The sequence below is a fragment of the Marmota flaviventris genome, unplaced genomic scaffold (assembly GCF_047511675.1).
Source record: "Marmota flaviventris isolate mMarFla1 unplaced genomic scaffold, mMarFla1.hap1 Scaffold_324, whole genome shotgun sequence".
Lineage (NCBI taxonomy): Eukaryota > Metazoa > Chordata > Mammalia > Rodentia > Sciuridae > Marmota > Marmota flaviventris.
Window position 1 is genome coordinate 19,835 of NW_027288190.1, and position 21,910 is coordinate 41,744.

The 21,910-nt window shown below is 34.8% G+C and overlaps 1 pseudogene; it reads left to right on the forward strand.

Moving 5' to 3' along the window:
* Positions 1 to 1,661: 1,661 nt before the first annotated feature.
* Positions 1,662 to 17,283, forward strand: LOC139704142 (amine sulfotransferase-like; annotated as a pseudogene).
* The last annotated feature ends 4,627 nt before the right edge of the window (positions 17,284 to 21,910 follow it).

Below are 21,910 nucleotides of genomic sequence, written 5' to 3' on the forward strand. Positions count from 1 at the left end.
TAGTTTTATCTTTCATTTGGTAGCCAAGAAACCAATCATGAAGGCATCACTCAGGTGAGTCTAACATTAATCATTTTCTGTTCTTATTCTGGAAAAGACTAAACTCAGAAATCCTCCTATTGATCAGGTAACTTGGATTGTTTGTAAAGAACTCAATGTTATTTCTTGACATATAATTTAAACAAAGCCAAATTTACAGCTTTTTAGCAAATTCAGTTTCTTGGTATGCACAGAATTAAAAAAAATAACTGAAATCTATACTGGTTCTAAATCTACGATTATTAGAACTTTTGGGATTGTCTCAATCATGTAACCTTCAAGGAAAGATTTCTCAGGAAGAACAAATAGAAATGCTTGGCTGGTCTGAATTTTGTAGGGATTCTGACCATGGAAATACACAGGGAAGCATTCCTCTTGTGAGCACATTCAGAGAGGGTAACTGGCACTCTGTTTCCCACCCTTAGAATGCCCTGCAATTTCTCCTAGGAACTAGTAAGATAATGAATATATGTGCTATGTCTAGCTGCTGCGGCAATGCCCCTAGAGTCTTATCAGCCTAGACCTTGATCTCAGGCACACAGCTCCTGAGACAAATACAATGTTTCACTGACCCTAAACTTGTCCACATAACAGTAACTTTATACAATAGACTTTCTTGAGAGATATATATAACTCCTAAAAATAACACAGCACATTGCAATTTAGTATGTAACTGAGGGATAAGCTGCATAATGTTGCTAATTCTGTAACCTGCCTAGTCATATAATGAACAATACATACCAATGATGCCAATCACCTGAAGTGAACTATGGATATAAATAAAGCTGGCAGCTTGGCCATTCTGCCATCTTTCCTTCCTCTGCATCTTGCCTGTATGTCTCCCTTTTTGTTCTCATTACAAAATTTTAATTATGTTTGTCTTTACATTGCTTGCTTTCCATTTTTGTTTTAGTTTATTATTGAGATTCATATGATTTCTGATTTTAAAATCTCCTACTGTAAACTATGATAACTTTCGTGAAGTAACTTGTAACTACCAGGGCAGCATTTCTGAGGTAAGAACCAATTTAAAAAGAAGGCATTATCATTCTTCACTTTCAGCAGCATCTCAGATCCCTAATTCAAAAGCTTCTTAAAGACACAATGAGTTATGCATACTCTAGAAAAAATTAGAAATAAAAGAATGTCCATTGAAGAATTTCTTATTTCTACAACAATCAAAAAATATAAGCAATAAAAATATAAAACACTAAGAATTTCTGGGTAAAAAGTATGAATTCTCTGGCCAAATTATGCCTTCTCCAATCTATCCAGTTCAGCTAGCTGGACAAGTTTAAATAATTTGGTTGACTTCTCTGAGTTAATTCCTCTTCTCTATGTTGAGGATCATAATATCTGTTCCTCATGGATCTTTAAGAAGAGTTGTCTCACTTTTCAGCATTTCTGCTGCCTCATCTTTAAAACACTGATGCTAGCAATACACAATGTTGGCATTTTGTGAAGTTTTAAATCATTCATATATGTGTTCTGGTTAGTGTCATTAGTATGTTCATACACATCAGACATTGCAATAGTGCTAGGCATATATTGACCACTCAATAACTATTATTCACTTCTAAAATAACTTGAAATTTTATGTTTGCACTTGTAGGTGAAAAAATATGGACAACACAGAGGAATACTTACTTGAATTTAAAGGCTACAATTTTGAAAGGTCTTTAGTTAATATTCCTATAGTAGAAAATGTGGAAGATTTTGAAATTAGAGATGAGGATGTCTTCATAATCACATATCCAAAATCAGGTAAGTATAAAGAGTGGATTCACAATCATAACTTTTGCTTTTCTTTGGTGTGTGTGTGTGCGTATGTGTGTGTAAATGTGCTCTTTTTCAGATATCAAAAGCAGCCTGACCTACATTTATATATCCATTAAGGATCAGAAAAAAGTTAGATGAATCTCAAATCTCTACTACCTAAGCCCATTTGCAATGGATATATTGTCAATTTTGTTATATATATATATATATATATATATATATATATATATATATATATATATATATATATATATATATAATGCTGAGCCAAGAGCAGGTACTGGGTAAATGCTGACCTGTTGACATGGTCTGCCAGACAGACCTGACACAGTTCAAACTTATCTTTTCTCTAATTTGTAAATGCTTCATGGGTTGAGATATTTATCATGTTCCAAGATGTTTCATTTTCTTAAGAAGTATTCCATGACAGCTGAGTTCCACTGAAGATTCTCAAAAACGTTTTCAACCAGCAAGTTCTACTAGAAAATAAAATAAGAATGATTTTGAGATTTGTGAAGACCATCATTACAAAGAAGTAGTAAAACACAATCCTGTTGGGCTAAACAAGTACTAAGAAGAGTAATAGTGACTTCTACTTCAGCAGGGCAGGATACTTGGCTTGGTTTGAGTTTTTAGAGTGGCCCATGTAGATTAAGAGGTAAAGCTGAAGTTATTAATGTCCACATACAATGTTTTGCTCATTTATAGTGTAGTTTCCCCAGAATACCACAAGCAAGTTGGTCATACATGGTTAGACCACATAAGTGAATAAAAATGTCATATATATATATATATATATATATATATATATATATATATATATATATTGCTTTGCTCATGTCAAGTTCTGCTATTTCCTGACATCCTTGGATGCTTAAATAGTTTACAAAACCACCTTACATGGTAAAGAGAAAAGGAGGGGAAAGTGAACTCGCTATAATTTTGTTAATTTGTCTATAATTCTAAAGGGTAAAGTTCTGAAAAAGGAATTTCATGAAAGAAAAACAGGTACCTACAAAATATAGTCAAGAGGGACTCAGTAGCCAATAACATATTTTAAGAAAATATAGAAGAAATAAGCTCCAAGATTCCAAACATAAAAAATGACACAAAGAGGGAAATGCTAATTTCCCTGATGTGAATAGTGCAGGGTGTATGCATGTGTGGAAATATCACACTCTACCCCATCAATATGTAGAATTATTATAAGTTAAGGAAAAAGTTAAAAACACGAAAAAAGACCTAACATGGAGCAGGAAACAGAGAAGGAGAGGCAGAAATAACCCAAATCATCACTATCATGGAATCAGAACAAACACAGCTCTTCAAGAGATAAAGGAATTTAGAGTCTTTGATTTTATCTTTATTAACTTTAATGTTTCATAGAGACAAAAATGAAAGTTGGACAAAGTTGTTAGCATACATAGAGTGTTTAAAAGTAAAGAAAGCTGAAATGATTTTATGGTGAATGACACTATTGTTGACTTAATTTTTAATGACTAATTGAGTTTGAAAACAAGATGATTTATTTTTTCAGGTACCATCTGGACACAGCAGATACTAAGCTTGATTTATTTTGAGGGGCATCGTAACAGAACTGAAGACATCAAAACAATAGATAGAGCTCCCTTCTTTGAATACAATACTCATAATTTGGACTTTATCAAAATGCCATCCCCTTGAATCTTCACTTCCCACATCCCATATTATTTAGCTCCAAAAGGTCTGAAGAACAAAAAAGCTAAAGTATGTCATACAGCTTAAATCTCTCTCTCTCTCTCTCTCTCTCTCTCTCTCTCTCTCTCTTGCACAAACAAAATAACCTGCTTTAAGTAGATTCCCCAACCTCACTAAACCACAGTTTTCCAAATGTTACAATCATTGTATGTTTAGGATATTGCCTTCCACAATAAAAATATACAAAAGTCCTAAAAACTATACCTGTAACAAGCAATTGTGGATATAATTTGCAATTTATTCTATAGCATATAACAAAAATTCTTTCACACTGGCCATGAATGCCATTCTTTTTTATGGTTTCATAGAATTTATTGTGTGGCTTTGCAATAATTAATGTGTATTTGATGGACAGGTAAGTTGCAGCCAATGGATGTCTTGTGTTGTAATAAACATTCCTATAAAGGCTTGCAATTTAATTCTCATGCCATGTTTCAATTAATGTGAAGTTTACAAATTAAAATGTCTTATATTTTAAGTGTTGACAGGGATTATCTAACTGTTTTTATGATATATGAATTATACTTCATCAAATACCATGTAGGAATGCCTCTGTCCTCACATGCTTACTAATAATGGGAATTATCAAATTTGTCTAATATGCTAAGTAAGAAAGTAATCTCATTTTTGAGTGATTTAATCTTTCAATTTTAATAAGATTATCCTTTTATATATTTTTATAGGCCTTTAAATAACCTTTTTATTCTTTGCCCGTATTTCTTTAGATTTCTTATTTACTGTTTGTGGAATATTTACTTGGGGCAAAGTCTTCCCCTTTAAAAAGAAAAGACTTTTCTGAAAAATGGTTTAAAACTTTTAACCTTATGTAACCCAACTCTTAATACTTCTTTCCTGACTTCTGGTTCTGGTGATTTACTAAGAAAACACAATACCCACAACAAAGATTATGTAAATACCCTCCAGCTTTTTCCTAGCTAACATTATTTTTAACCTTTTTTTTGGAGGGGGGGGGGATATGGGATTGAACTCAGGGTCACTCAACCACTGAGCCACATCCCCAGCCCTATTTTGTATTTTATTTCGAGACAGGGTTTTGCTCTTTCATTTCATTTCTGTGGTTATATATTTTCAGCACCTCTCTCTTTTTTTTTTTTTTTTTTGAATTTTTTAATATTTATTTTTTTAGTTTTTGGCGGACACAACATCTTTGTTTGTATGTGGTGCTGAGGATCGAACCCCGGCAGCATGCATGTCAGGCGAGCGCGCTACCGCTTGAGCCACATCCCCAGCCCCTCACCACCTCTCTTTTTGAGGCTGGCTCTGAACTTGTGATCCTCCTGTCTCAGCCTCCCAAGTAGCTGGGACTATAGGCTTGTGTCACCAAGCCTGGCTATATTAAAACCTTCTTAGGATTATAAATTAAATCTTATACTGCTTATTATATATGAATATTGCATTATACTTGTCCCAAGAGTCACTAATTGACACAGAATAGTTTTTTAAAATTTTCTGTGTCAATTAGTAAGGAAAAGTTTTCTATCAACTTTTTACAATATAGTGTAGTTCCACAACGCTTGTCAAATGTGGATTTTAATTTAAGAGACATTTGTTCTGGGAAAACAGACATTGCAAAATACCAACATTCTTCGAGCTTCATTCTATGGCTCTATTTTATCAGGTCTACTTTAATACCATCAATATGTACCTTTTATTATTCTTTTTACCCACTTGTAGATATTTAACATAGAAAAAAGTATAACTTTTTAATAATCTTGTCAATTTACTCCAATTTTGTGGTTATATATTTGCATTCATGCTGCAATGATAAAAATTTTATATTCTCCTATTTTTAGATTTTCGGGATATAAGGAGTTTTCTATTTTACTGGGTTTTCACCCTCTGAAGAACTAGCTTTTTTCCTGGATGTATACTTTCATTTTAATATTTGTCTCATTTTAGTATATATCTTTCCATCTTCTTTAATTAAATGTTCAGTTTACCTATTTCCAGCATTTATTTTTGTCAATATTAACATTTTAAAAAGGATATCACTTTTAGTATAACTATGGATATGATTTTGTTAATGTTTAAAACTCTGTTATTTCAGTTTTACTTTTATAATTGGTTTCAGCTCTTTTGAGATTTTTTTTAGTTTGAAAGTGTTTGTATAGTTTTCTATCATGGGCAATGGTGTTTACATATTCTAATTTTTGAAATTTATTTAAAAGTTAATTGTCAATTGCATGATCAGTTTTCAAACATGTAATATGTTTCATACATGAGAAAAGGAGATAAACTTTCTGTGTTGGATACTTATACAAATTTTAAAAACTAAATGAAATAAAATTTTAATAATCAATTTTATAAATTTATTTTTGCTTTTATTGTTATGTTAAAGACAGTTCTCTGTAAGTGTTCTACTATGATTGTGGCTAAATCAAAATATTTACAGATTTACTGGAACTTTTCCATTGAAGTTTTTCTATTATGAGCATCAGTGGACAAAAGTTCTTTTTCTGTTGGTCTTTGAAAACAAATTATGAGACATCCTGTTAAATCATTTGACCTACAATTTTACTTAATTTCATTTTGTTCCTTATTCTCTAATTCTCTGGGACTTTGCCACATGTTTGTTCTTGACTTGAAATGCCAATTCCATTGCTGCATAATATAACTTCTGAAAGTAGTTCTATCAGATCTGTACTTTCTCTTCATAGAAAAATTAGAATATTCCAGAATTTGCATATCACTACATGCTTTTATTCGTGTTCTTGAGAATGGCCTTTGGGCACATATGCAGGAATTCTCCTAGAATATATATCCAAGTAGGGAACTGCAAAGCCAAAAGTACAAGGATTTTCAGTTCTATGGGATGGGGCTATATTTTCTGAAGAAAGCAGGTGTATCAGTTCCTGCTAAATTGCTAATGGACGTGTTTTGACTTCCTCCTAGTAATGATACATATCAGAATTTTAAATTGTTTCAATGTGTTATTTATGAAGAGATATGTTAAAGTGATCTTAACCTACATGTCCATACTCAGTAATGAGATTAAGCCTGTTTTGAAAGGTTATTGACAATAATTATTGTGTATTCTGTGAAAGGCCTTTTTTTGGTTCAACATTTCATTAGTGGTATTTTCATATTAATTTTTTTATACAGTTTCTGTCCTATAAGTAAAAGAATTTATTTCAACACTTTTTGTAATAGAGAAAAATGGGGAGAACACCTAATTTTCCATGACTAGAAGAATGGATTAAGATGATTATGATTCATTCAGCTAATGAATATGATGCAACTGTTAAAATCTTGAAATAATATGCTGGAATTGTTAATATTATTTATAATTCTTCCTGCAGATTCTTTATATCTACAGAAATCCTAAAGATGTTTTGGTTTCCTATTTTCATTATTCAAATTGGGTGGCTATATTAAAGAATTCTGAAACTTTTGAGAATTTTATGAAAATGTTTCTAGATGGACAAGGTAACTATGAGTTTATTTATCAAGGAACTTAGGGAAGATATTTAGAGAGATGGAAAAGGGCAATTGTACAATGGATGCTCTTGAGTAGTTACTATGACACATCAACTTAGTCTGCCACCCAGTGGCCTTTCCTTCCTTGCCAGGACCGTGTGGGTCTTGTCAAGTTTTCAAAGGCATGTTGTTTAGGAACCATTTTGACGAGTCCATAAAAGGCTTACAAATATTCTATCAATTTAAACTAGCTACAAATATAATTAAAACAATACATTCCAGAATCGCTAATGATCAGGGTGTTTGTGTACTCTCTCCTGGACCTGTGGGAAGCCTTCTAGGGCCATGGTGGAGTTTATCACTCCACTACTGATGAGGATTGAAAGTTGCAAGGGACTTGTAGTGAGAAGTGTCAGGATCTCACTCATTTAAAGATTATATTCAGGTTCTGTCTCATTGTAAACAGGTAGCTTTGCTATCCAGAAATCTTAGAGAATAAGAAGAAATGGACATGTGTTTTCTGGTGGATATAGGAAAGTGGAGGAACTTGCTTTAAAGAAATCTGATTTAAACTTAGACCCAGGGGCATTCTCATTTTTTTATTGCTGCCTTCCTACATCCATAAAGTCGCTTTTCATGGTCACTTCTCTATGAAAACCATGATTGTTCCCCTAAGCAGTAATCATTTCAAAACTGTAATATAGTTGTTCAGTGGTTGGGCCTTTATTTTTGTTTTTGTGACTATAAGGAGGAAAAGACAGAATACTTTGCTATTCAATAAGTGCAACATCTCCACCTTGTTACTAATTATTTTTTTATTTTTATTTTTTTTTACTAATTATTTTTTGCACAGTGGTGGGAAGTTGTTGGTTTGATCACATAAGAGGCTGGTATGAACACAGACATGACTTCAATATTCAGTTCATGAGCTATGAAGATATGAAAAAGGTAATAAGAAGTATTTTTAAAAATTCTATTTTTTAAACCTTTTTTTCTCCTGGTTTCAGGAAAACTCATTCTCCTAGTCATTTTCATACATATTTCATAGGCTTTTGGAGGGCGAGTGGGGGTTCTAATTTCCTGCTTATCCATTAATTATTCCTGGTTTTCCTCAAGGGTGCCTTCTCACTACACACAGTCACCATGGTTATCATGTAACAACTGTAGCATTAAAGGCAACCTCAAATATCTAGGATACCAATCTTGTAAATCATTTTTATTAATATTAATTACGTATTAACGGCTTTTGTTATCTGATTTCTATATGACAATATAACATGCACTGATCATATTCAATCTCCCTTCTTCCACTCTCTTACCTCCCCTTCGCCCTGGACCCTTCATAGGTCCTAGTATTCACGATTCTACTTTCAGTCATTATTTGTTGTTGTTCTCACGTGTGCCTCTTGTGCTACTTGTCTTTCTATGTCTGGCTTATTTTATTCAACATGATCTCCTCCAGTTCATGAATTTTGCTGGAAGATTTCATTTTTTATATCTGAATAATAGTCCAGTTGTGTGTGTGTGTGCACCATATTTTCTTTATGTGTTCATCTTTGATAGACACCTAGGCTGAATCCTTATCTATTGTGAATAGTGATACAATAAACATGGGCATGTGAGTTGTCTCTTGTATGGTGACCCTGTTTCTTTTTGATACATACCCAGGAATGTAACAGTTGGATTATACAGTAGTTCTGTTTTTAGTTTTTTTTTTTTCTTTTTGAGGATACACCATACACCAAACATTTTCCATGGTTGTTACACTTAAGAAAGTTCATCAAGGAACACCATGACACTGGGGAAAGAAGCCACTTCAAAGACAGGATAATTCTTGCTATAGATAAAGGGTGAGCCCTGTGAGGCACATTCTTCCTGTTTTTTAAAGAGAATCTTAAAACTAGTTCTCATGTGAAGTCATAGGATGCTTATATGCTGGTGAAAGTTTCAAAACTGACTGAAAATTTTGTGTAATTCAAACATAATACAGTTAAAGTTTATTGTTCTGTGGTCTCTGATTGATATGCTGATTCATTAGTACATCATCTATTCAGTTATTTAAAAAATCACTGAATGATTGCTCTGTGACTGGTACTGAATCTTGAGTAATAGATGACTGAATCTTTTATAGACAGAATTCATAATCTATCAGGGAAAACAGGTACTCACCAAGCTAGTATATGTAGTTCAAAAGTAATAAGTGAAATTATTAAGGAAAAGTCTACCTACAATGTCAATGTGCATATGTACTGAGAATAGCTAATATAGTTGATGGTCTTTTTTTCTGAAATAAATAAATAAGAGCTAACAGAAAGAAAAGAAATGGGAGAGACTTATAAGGAAAAAGGAAAATACATGACACCTTTGAAGACCTAAGGGAAGAACTTGAACAATGTTGAAGAGATGAAAGATTAATATAGAGGGGTTTTGCAGGAGCCAGATTTTATAAGATCTGTGGGCTATGTAAATGAGAGTGATTTCTTTAAAGTTAAAAGTAGTCAAGAGCCTCTTAAAGAATTATTAAGAAGGGTAGCCATAGAACATAATTCATATTTTTGAATATTACTTCCATTCAGAGTTGAAAAGGAAAAATAGTGAGTATAAGGAATCCAGTACACACACAGACCAGTGTGTTAATCCACTGAACATCAGTGCTTCCTTGGATTGGAGTAATGTCATTATGAATGAAGAGAATACAGAGTTTTGAGGCACAGTTAAGATGTTAAAAAAAAGGGATTGTACAAAGGACAAATGATAAAGAGAGAGGTATCAAGGATGATTCCTTTATTTCCAGTTGGTGCAGGTGTGCAGATAGTGGTCTCATTCGTGAAGGTGTTTAGGGCACTCTGAGGCAGGGTTGGGTTAGAGGGGGATCAGAGGAGCTTGAATATGACATTGTTTTTGACCTGTGAAGATTAAAGTGATTTAGAAGAAATCAAATGAATAGAGTGAGAAACAAATGAAAAATACAAATCAAACTCAAAAAGATTTCTGCCTTTAGATATTAATGCCACTAATTTGAACATCATCACTATAAAGAATATAATGGCAGTAGCCTGGGAGGCTGAAGCAGGAGGGTTGAGAGTTCAAAAGTAGCTTCAGCAATTTAGTGAGGCTCTAAGCAACTCAATGAGACCCTATCTCAAAATAGAATATAAAAAGGAATAGAGATGTGGATAAGGGGTTAAGGGGCCCTGGATTCAATTCCCAATACCAAAAAGAACAAAAGAATGTATGAGAAGAATGAATGTGGATAAAATTGATTGGGGTAGGATGGAGTAAGGAAGTAAAGGAGAGAAGGAATATAGACGTTGGTCAACTCAAGTTTTCTGCTTTAGAGCTCTTTCTAGAGAAACCTCACAATGTTGTCAAAAATTAGATATTCAGGGCTGGGGTGGTGGCTCAGTTGGTAGAGTGCTTGCCTAGCATGTGTCAGGAACTGGGTTCTATTTTCAGCACCGTATTTAAATAAATGAATAAAATAAAGGTACATCAACATGCAAACAATATTTTTTTTAAAAAAAAACATTAGGTATTCATCAAAGTTGGAATACGTTTTGGAGTCTTCCTTTGTCTGCTGCTTCCCTTGGAAATGTCTTGGTAGTTTTACGAAACACTGCCCATGCCTGCTTCTCCAGTGATAAACCCAGCAAGATGTATAATCTCAGGGCAGTTTCTCTCAGAGGATTTTTCACATTTCTCACTTAATTAGTAGTAGTAGCCCTAGAACCTTAATGACTATGCAGGATTATTTTCTACTTTCCTGTCACAAGTAGTGTTGAGTGGTATATAATTGAACTAGAAGCAATTATAACTATAATGTTTAAAGATTCATATTTAGGTGGAAAAAGTCAAGTTAAAAGACCAATAATTCATTATCATATAATGATGATGGAGGTTACCATTGGGGGAAGGACAAGGTTTAAAATGAGGAAAGGGTGTTTATTGGGGGGTTCTGGAATGTGTGTCATTTTCACATGTGTATTTTAAAATGTAAAAATTCTGGAAATACTGTAATTTATCTTAAGAGAAATGATACTCCCCTTTGGGGGGAGTCTAATATGAGAGATTTAATCATTCCAATCCTGTTATCTTTTCCTTCAACATATTGGAACTGGCTGATGCCTCTTGGAAAGAAATGCATATATACCTGAAGGGTGTGGGGCAGTTGTCTTTGGAGACCCCACAAGTACAGTGGTAAAGAAGAGAGCTGCCCGTTGTGTTACCATGAAAAACCATTTTGTGGAATATGGCTCAGAATATTGGACAGTAATAGGTAGTAGAATTAGGGAACAGCTGGTGTTCTGAAGAATTGGCCAAAGTGCAAGACTGTAGCAAGACCTAGAAAAGATTCTCTGAATCTATGTTATGATTTAGATATGACCTGTCCCCCAAAAGATCATATGTGAGACTATGAAAGAAAAGTTTAGGGATGATATATGATAGGATGATAAATGGCCTGATCTAATCAAGGCATTAATCCCCTGAGTGGTAATTGTAGGCAGGTAGGTAGGGTAGAGCTGGAGGAGGTAGGTCATCAGGGATATTCCTTTGAGGTATAATGTCATGAGCTGATTGGAGCTCTCTCTGCTTCCTGGTGTGATGTCTTGAGTTGCTTTTCTCCACCACATTCTTCTACCGTGATATTCTGACTCACTTCAGGCCCTGTGGAATGGAGCCGGCTGTCTATGGACTGAGACCTCTGAAACCGCAAGTCTCCAAACAAACTTTGCCTCCTTTAAGTTTATTCTTGTCAGATTTTTTGGTCACAGCAATGAAAAACCTGACTAAAACTATCTGTGTTTCATCTTCCATTAAAATTATTCACTGAAGTCTACATTTCAATTAACAAGCTGGGGTTTATCTGATACTTTGGTTAATAATAGTTAGCTTTTGGGGAAAGATTTTAATTTTATCTCTTATTTCCTTGTATGTGACAAGTATAGCTGTTTTGAAATTCTTTCAGATATTTCTACATTTGTAACATCTATAGTTCTATTTTTATTGTCTTTTTTATGCTAGAGCTTGTTCACATTTTCTTATCCCTTTGTATTCATTTATATCCTGATTTTATTATTTTTTTCTGCACCCAAGTTTGGTGTAGAAATAAGTTAATAACTGTGGTGTGGGAGACCAACCTTGCTCGTGACTGAGTCACACTCCTCCTCTGGGTGCTGAAGTGCTCAATCACAGAAATGTGGCAGAGCTTTCCCCACCCTTCTTGGGTTCAAGGGTTGGTGTCTCCTGCATGGGTGTGTCTTGCTACAGCCCCATGGGTGAAGCTATGCTCACCTGTTCTTTTGTAATATAACCCCTTGCCCTGTTTAGGATAGAATCTTCCATGGAAGTGCCTTGTGTGTGTCCCCTTCTCTTACTGTGCCTTTGGGTGTGGCCTACCCAGGTGTCAGTCAACCTGGTGACAGTGGACATCATGAACATAGACTCAGCCCCCTGAAACCTGACCCCTTGCCTCATTTGAATAGCTTCTCCTCAATAAAAGGGGTAAGGGCATGTGCACTCTCTCTCTTCTTGTGGACCCTTAAGGTCAGAGGAGCCATCACAGTGACCCCAAAGAAAAAGGTATTTGTGTCCCTTGTGTGGTTATTTTGCACAGCCCAGTTAGCCCAGTTCAACTTGAGTAACCCCTGAGCCTTTTCTGTGGACCTGTTATTTTTATTCATCCTCTCACACTACATTTTTTCCCCTACAAGAATACAACTAACATACTCAGGAAGTTAGCAAGGCCCTGTATCCTCTGTCCCCAACCTGCCAACCCATCTCCATTTCTTGTGAGCACATAGTGTATCGAGCACTTTGAAGTTCACATTTCATAGGGGTAGGGGATTCAGGTTTCTTTAGTTGAGGGCTCATTTTTTTAATTTTATTCAGAAAAGAAATCCTTGCTTCTTGAATTGAAAGAAAAGTTTCTTTCTCATGAAAATTGTTATAACCTCTTTGAGATACAGTTTTTCCAGTTAAGTACTCTTGCCTATAATAATTCTGTTTAGGTTTTATCCTCCCACTGAAATTTTTACTTGTGATTAAATATCCATGACATAAAGTATATTTTTTACTTGTGATAAAATATCCATGACATAAAATATGCCACTTTAACGACTTTGAGGCAGGTACCAGGGATTGAACTCAGGGACTCTCGACCACTGAGCCACATCCCTAGCCCTATTTTGTATTTTTTTAGAGACAGGGTCTCACAGAGTTCCTTAGCTCTTGCTAAATTGGTGAGGCTGGCTTTGAATTCGCCATCCTTCTGCCTCTGCCTCCTGAGTCCCTGGGATTACAGGCATGAGCCACCGATCCCAGCCTGCTTTAACTATTTTTTTAAGGGAACGGTTGTGTGGCATGAAGTATGTTCATATTCTTGTGCCAACATCACCACTCTCCTACTCTAAAATGAATTCATATTGCAAAACTGAAACTCTATATTCACAAGGCTATAATCCCTCATTCTCCAGTCTCAGCTCCCTGTAGGTCTTGTAAAAAAACATTCTACTTTCTGTGTTTATGAAGTTGATTAGTCTTAGTATATCATATCAGTGGAATCATACAGTATTTGTCCTTTTTGACTGGCTCATTTAACTTAACTTACCATAATGTCTTCAGGGTTCATGCATTTGTAGCATAATGCCTTCCTTCTAAGGCTGAATAATATTCCAATGTACATATGTACTACATTGTATTTGTGTATCTCATACATATACATACATATAGATCACTTTTATATTCTGCATTGTGAATAATGATGTATGAACATGGTGTACAAATCTCTCTCTGAGACTTTAACTTTCAATATTTGGGGTACATACACAGAAGTGGATTTGTTGGGTCATATTGTAATGCTGTTTTTAGGTTCATACTATTTCCATTGCATTTGCAGCATTTTTATATTTCTACCAACATGCATAAATCTTAAGTTTTCTGTGTCATTGGTCTTATTCTTTTCTGTTGTGGTTTATATTTAATAATAAAAATATTGAAGTAAAAAATAAATAAAATATTTTAAAATTAAAAATAATAATAGCCTTCCTAATGGGTGTGAAGTGGTACCTTACTGTGGTTGATTTGCATTTCCCTAATGATTAGTGATACTGAGCAGCTTTTCATGTACTTATTGGACATGTGTATATCTACTTTGAAGAAATCTCTGTTTAAATCCCTTGCCAATTTTTAATTGGACTGATTTTGTTGTTCTTGTTGATTTGTAAGAATTCTTTATGTATTCTGGGCAGTAGAACTTTTTAGATATTTGGCTTCTTATTCTACAACTTAAATTTCTTTGTTCTAATGTCTTTTTTGTTTTATTTTTTGTTTGTTTGTTTGTTTTGGGGTGTGTGTGTGTGTGTGTGTGTGTGTGTGTGTACTTGGGGTTTTCAATGTAAAAGATAATCTTATGTGCTAACAGGGACCACTTCATTTGCTTTATTTTCTATTTCAGTACCTTTTTTGTTTTTATTGCTTAGTTGCTCCAGCTAGTATTTCTAGTATCATAATAAATAAAAGTGGAAAAATGGAGTTGAACTTACTCCACATCTCGGATGAAAATCTTTCTCTTTTAGTTGAGTTTGCTGTTAGCTATTCCATATAAGACTTTTTCATGTGGAGGTAGTTTCCTTCCATTGCAGATTTATTGAGAGTTTCATCATACAAAGATGTTGGGTTTTGTTAAATGTTTTTTGTGCATCAATTGAGATAATCATGTCAGTTTGTTTCCCCATTCTCTTCTCATAACAAACTGCATGGTTCATATGATGACACTTCTTTGCATTCCAGCAATCAATTTCACTAGAATATGAAAATGTTGTGTGTTTAGCTGTAACTCATGCATACTCATGACTCTTTCAGGACCTCAGAAGTGCAGTGCTGAAAATCTGTGGATTTCTTGAGAAAGAACTTAGTGAAGAAGTTGTGGATACTGTTGTGAAACAGGCTTCATTTCAGAACATGAAGACTAATCCACAAGCAAATTATGATGATATTGTAAAACAGGAACTTGGAGTGAGAAACAATGAAGGAAATTTTCTGCGCAAAGGTACTATTCAGTAGTTCTTAGTAGCAAGATGTAAGCTGTCATTCAAGTCCTTGATACCTAGGAGAAATAGTAAGTGCTTCCATTATGTCTCTCCAAGTAACAGTGACATTTGGAACCTAGAGAAATTAAGCATCTAATTGAGAGTAGGTCTGAAGAGGTTTTCAAGAAACCTAAGTGTTTTAGTATACAAACTGACACATTAACTTGCTTAATTAATATTGCCTTATTTCTAAGTCACATGAGCCTGGTCAGGTATATTAAATGAGAATAATAATCCTTATGTTCCCTTTTTTCTTCTAGAATAATCTAAGGAGTAAACTTAATGTGTGTTTTGCTGTGCTGGGAGGAGGTTTGGATTACTGTGTTCCCATGTGTCGTCACAAAGAGTGATATCTTATTAGTGCTATCTGCTATGAATTCAGTTACTTCAAAAAGTCCTTGAAATCATTTTTACTGTGATCTTATTACATGCTTGAAGTAGTTGTCAAGAATGAATATTATTTTCCTTGTAACTGATACCCTTTATATTCAAATTATTATTATTATTATTATTATTATTATTATTATTATTAGTAGTAGTAGTAGTAGTAGTAGTAGTAGTAGTAGTATAGTACCAGGGATTGAACTCAGGGGCACTCAAGCACTAAGCCACATCCCCAGCTGCTATTTTGTATTTTATTTAGAGACAGGATCTCACACTGAGATGCTTAGAGCCTCACCCTTGCTGAGGCTGGCTTTGAACTCAACGTTCTCCTGCCTCAGCCTCCTCAGCTGCTGGGATTACAAGCATACAGCACCACACCTGGCTTCAAATTGTTAATTTTTGATTTAATCATTTAGTGTATAAACATTTTAAACATTTCACTTCTACTTTATTCACATTTTATGTCATAATTGGCTCATAATTTACCAATAGGATGATGGATATTAATTTATGAACAATTGTATAAACAACTTGTGGAAATTGCCCTAGATATTGATATATTTTAAAATTCCTTTTTTGATGACATTTATTATAAATTCTCCCTTTTAATTCCTCAGCTACAGTAGATAAAAAGCAATTCTCATATCCCTAAGAGCTTGTTATCTTTTTCCAAAGGCCAATAATAATATCTATACATGTGAACCTGATAGCTGGAAATGCCAAGTTATTTTTCACTTAAGAAGAATGGCATAATGTAATCCCTGTGGTTCAGGAGGCTGAGGCAGAGGAATGCAAGTTCAAAGCCAGCCTCAGCCAAAACAAGGTGCTAAGCAACTCAATGAGACCCTGGCTCTAAATAAAGTACAAAATAGTGGTGGGGACTGGTTCAGTGGTCGAGTACCCCAGAGTTCAATCTCTGGTACTCACCCCCACGAAAAAGAATGGCATAATGATGGTTTAATCTTGTATAAAAAAAAGATGCAGAAAGAGAAGCTCTGGTGCTCTATATGACTTTGATTTTATAGGTTGAAAATACTTGAGTCTTGTTTGTTTTTTTTTTTTTTTCAAATTGAAAAAGAAAGAAATACTTATCTTGGAGGGTTTTAGTAAGAATTATATTACAGTTGATAAATGTGGTTCACTTAGTATGAGGTTCACTTAGTATATATACAGGAGTATATATATTAAAATACTTTTTAAATTCTAATATATTCGTATCTTTATAGTTTTTTATTCCTAAGGATCACAGAGTGGGAAAGGCTAACATATGAGGAAGTAAATTTTCAATCTCTTTACTGCATTATTTTGTTCCTAGATTCTTTATTCAATCATTCCTGTGTAAGAAAAGATGAGGTCTCCAATCCTGTGGACCTGAATAAATATTTAGCTTGGTTGAAAAGAGATTAACCCATTAATTTCCAATTTTTAAATTCTGTGAACACAATAATATTCACATATTATTAGAAAGTTAAAAAAATAGGTATATTGGTTGCTCCATTTAAATTTGACAGGGGTTCCACATCTGGGACAATAGGACACATGGGTTCAAATGGTTGAGACAGTCTTTAACATGATGTGTTCTTTATTCACCAAAGTGCCATTCATGTTCTTATCCCATTAGGTACCATTGGAGATTGGAAACATCATTTTACTGTGGAGCAGAATGAACGATTTGACCAGATATTCCAAAGGGAAATGAAAGACTTTCCCCTCAAGTTCGTCTGGGATATAAATGAGGAGTAGAATTCTAATCAAACTATAAAAGAATCATATAAACTCTAATCAAATGCTATACCTTAACATACATAATAACATACGTAATGCCTATTACTAATTATACAACTTCATTAACAAAATAAATAAACTATGCTTAGATCAGTTGCCATGAATTCTTTAAAATTTAAAAAAAATTAGTTTTACTTTAATAATTAAAATTACAAATCAGAAATTAAAATGCTTTTGCAGCTTTGGTACCCTGCATGAAAATGGCAAAACAGGAAGCATAAAACATGACTTGGAAATATATTTAGAGACGATTCTGTGCCGCAGTCTGGCTGGGCACACAATCACGAGCCACCACACAGCTTGTAGATTCAAACAGCAACTCTTTATTCCCGAACTCACACCAGCCGTCTACAAACACGTTCTGGGGAAATCCACGTTCTCTGCCCAAATCCACCTCCACTGGGCTTCTATCTCCAAAATATACTGTCTGAATCCCGTGAGAACTCAAGGGGAACTCAGGCAGCAGGATATGCCCTATTCCCAGCAGGAATAATCTTAAACCTTAAACCTGGAACCTAAACCGGGAACGCCCTAATTCACCTTGGTCCTTGAGCAAGGTCACCTACATTCAATGTCAATGCAACATGGGGTACGCTGGCAAGGAAATTGTCATACCTACTTGGCTAATGGCTCCCAGCATCTCCCCCCTTCTGATTAATTAAACAACAAGCAATGTGGCTTAAGGACCATGCCTGGTAGGTTGTCCAATTCAACATATGGTTCTTACCCGTCATCGGAAAACTGACCTTTAGGCGTCAGCCTCCTGTCTTAGGTTGATACCACTGCAATTGAATCATACCCATCACTGACCACCGGTCCAGCATACAGCCATACTTGTGGATAGGTCTATGCACCAGTGGGGGGGTGAGGTTCTTTGCCTCACCTCTGTTGGCCCCCAAATTTGGCCTTGGTGCCAGTGGGGGAGTGAGGTTAATGTGGCTTAAGGACCGTGCCTGGTAGGTTGTCCAATTCAACATATGGTTCTTACCCGTCATCGGAAAACTGACCTTTAGGCGTCAGCCTCCTGTCTTAGGTTGATACCACTGCAATTGGATCATACCCGTCACTGACTACCGGTCCAGCATATAGCCATTGGCCCCCAAATTTTAGACCATCACTAGCAGAAGGGAGGAGGATACAGAAATGCCACAACACCAAGCCAATAGACGGCTCCTTGGGAAAAATTGCATCACTGGTGACACCATCAGCAAAGATATGTCAGCACTACCACAATTAACATGGGGTGCGCTGGCAAGGAAATAAAAATTGCATCACTAGTGACACCATCAGCAAAGATATGCCAGCATTACCACAATTCGCTGCACCAAACGATAGTTACGTAGTCCAGGCAAGTTCTGCAAGCAGTTCAAAGCAGAGGAATCTATCAATATGTCCATTTCCTCCCAAATTCCGTTTCCTCCCAAAGTAAGTTGACTCCTTGATTGAGCATTACTTGTGGAGTTATATTCATTGATGCATCAGTTTATACAGTTTACTGTGATAGCTATCATAGAAGCTGTAGTTTGGTTTTATCTTTGTCTTCACCGGCACTGGGATGAAGATAGGAATTCTGGCAATGATGCTAAAAAGACATTATCCTGAAAAGAATTATTAAATATAATGAAAAGGAAAGGTGAAAGTAAACAAACAGATCTGTTAACCTACTTTAAAAACAATCCTTAACAGCTTTTTACCTAATTTAAATTAGTAAACAAACAGATCTGCTAACCACCTTTAAAAACAATCCTTAACAGCTGCTTACCTAATTTAAATTAAACCATTTAAATCATGTGAATAAAAAAAAATAATAATTCAGATCCATTTTTTCATGAGCGCTCCTCATATAAGAAATATGGACATACGCACATACAGACATACAACACAAAACACAAGAGTGTACACAAACGTACAACACATAAGAAAATAGTAAAGGCCTTGTAGCTTTACCTAGGTGAAATCTCCATTGCAATGTTTAAAAACTCCACCGTCAAAAAATAAAACTGATCAGAAAAACATTAACCTAGGTTTGTATGAGCTCAAAAAATAAAAATAGAACCTTATGATGTGGAAAAATGCAATAATAAAATAGCTATTGAAAAAAGCATCCTGGTTAATCACTGTCGCAGATGTAAGAATGGCCAAGCTGGAGTTCTGGATATCAGCTGTTATGGATTTGAGTCAAATCATCTTCTTTTCGATCTGTAGAGACTGTTTTAGTTAATCTCTCTGGAATCCAAAAGGGCTGCTGTTCTCCCTGTGGAAAAACACAAACAGACCCCCGACTCCAGACAATCACTGGGTCAGGACCTTTCCATTGTCCTGTTAGAATATCTTTCCAAAGTACTTTAGGCTTATGTACATTTTTTGGATACATATGTCTTTCTGCAGCACTAAGTCCTGATGAATCCAAATTTAAAAAGTTTAGAGTAAAAAGCGTTATTTTAAGTTTATCTTTGGGGGATATATACCCCTTTCCAATTCCCTCTTTTTGCTTTAATAAGTATGTTTTAATAGTTTGATGAGCTCTTTCAACTATGCCTTGTCCCTGTGGATTGTATGGGATTCCTGTTATATGAGTAATACCAAATGATGAGCAAAATTGTTTAAAAGAGGTAGAGGTATAGCCAGGACCATTATCGGTTTTTAACTGTTTAGGAACGCCCACAGTGGCAAAATTTTGTAAGCAATGAGCTATAACATCTTTAGTTTTTTTCTCCGGCATGAAGGGAGCCCATCAGAAATCCGGAAGAAGTATCAACTGTAACATGTAAATATTTTAATTTTCCAAATTCTGGCAAGTGTGTGACGTCCATCTGCCAAATATGGTTAGGTATCAGTCCTCTAGGATTGACTCCAAGATTAACTTGTGGTAAAAATGTCACACAATTTTGACATTGTTTTATTATATGTCTGGCTTGTTCCTTAGTTATTTTAAAATGCTTTTGTAAAGTATTAGCATTAACATGAAACCTTTTATGAAAATTTGTAGCTTCTTCAAATGTAGAGAAAATATGTATGTCATGTGTAGTTTTATCTGCTAAATCATTGCCTAAACTAAGGGCTCCAGGCAATCCTGTATGTGCCCTAATATGTCCTATGAAGAATGGATCTTTTCTGTCCCAGATTAGACTTTGTATAGTGGAAAACAAAGAGAAAACAGTAGAAGAAGGGGAAATCCTACCAGCATCTTCAAGAGATACTATAGCATTAACTACATACTGACTATCAGAAAATAAATTAAATACAGAATCTTTAAACATCAAAAAAGCTTGTAAAACTGCATTAAGCTCTACCTTTTGAGCTGATTGTTTGGGTACTAAAAATGTAAAAGTTTGATCAGGGGTAACTACTGCTGCTGTACCATTATTTGACCCATCAGTGAAAATATTTGGAGCATTCATGATAGGTGTTTTTCTTGTCATTTTAGGAAAAACTACAGGATGCTTAGACCAAAAAGACAACAAAGGATTAGATGGTAAATGATTATCAAATGAAACATTAGATTTACACATGATTATTGCCCAAGCATTTAACTCATTAGCTAACTCATCAATTTGATCCATAGTATATGGAGTAATAATTTTATTGGGAGAAATTCCAAACACTCCCTTCACTGCTTTTATTCCTTTGAGTATTAATTGTCCTACAGCCTCAGGATACCTAGTAAGAATAGTGTTAGGAGAATAAGATAAATGTATCCATAATAATGGACCTTCTTGCCAAAATACTCCTGTAGGAATATTTTTTGTTGGTAGTGCAATAAATAATAAAGGCAAACTTATATCAATTCTATCCAAATGCATATTTTCCATATATGTTTCAATAATTTTTAATGCCTTTCTTGCTTTAGGAGTTAACATGCGGGGTGAATTTGGATCTGATGGACCTTTTAGAATATCAAATAAAGGTCCCAACTCTCCTGTTGGTATACCTAGATAAGGCCTTATCCAATTTATGTCTCCCAATAGCTTTTGAAAGTCGTTAAGTGATTTGAGTTGATCTACTCGTATTTGAATTTTTGGTGGACGGACCATGGTTGAGGATAATAGAACTCCTAAATAATTAATTGGAAAATTTAATTGTACTTTATCTATTGCTATCTCTAGATTATAATTTTTTAATAAGTTTGTAAGTGTGGCATAACATTCCAGCAATATGTTTTTATCTTTATGTGCCAATAATACATCATCCATATAGTGAAATATTTGTAGTTCAGGATTTTGATTTCTAAGTGGCTGGATTGCTTTGTTAACATATATTTGGCACATAGTTGGACTGTTAGCCATCCCTTGAGGGAGTACTTTCCATTCATATCTCTGATCAGGACCTTCATGATTTAATGCAGGGATAGTAAATGCAAAACGTGGACTATCCTTGGGATGAATTGGAATTGAAAAAAAACAATCTTTAATATCTATAGCTAAAACATGCCAGGTTTTTGGCAAAGCAGACAATTGAGGAATCCCTGATTGAGCAGGTCCCATAATAACCATCTCATTATTAATGGCTCTTAAATCTTGCAATAATCTCCATTTACCAGATTTCTTTTTGATGACAAAAATGGGAGTATTATGAGGAGATATGGAAGGTTGTATATGTCCTTCCGCTAATTGTTGTTTGACCAGATCATGGGCTACTTGTGTCTTTTCTTTAGTCAGGGG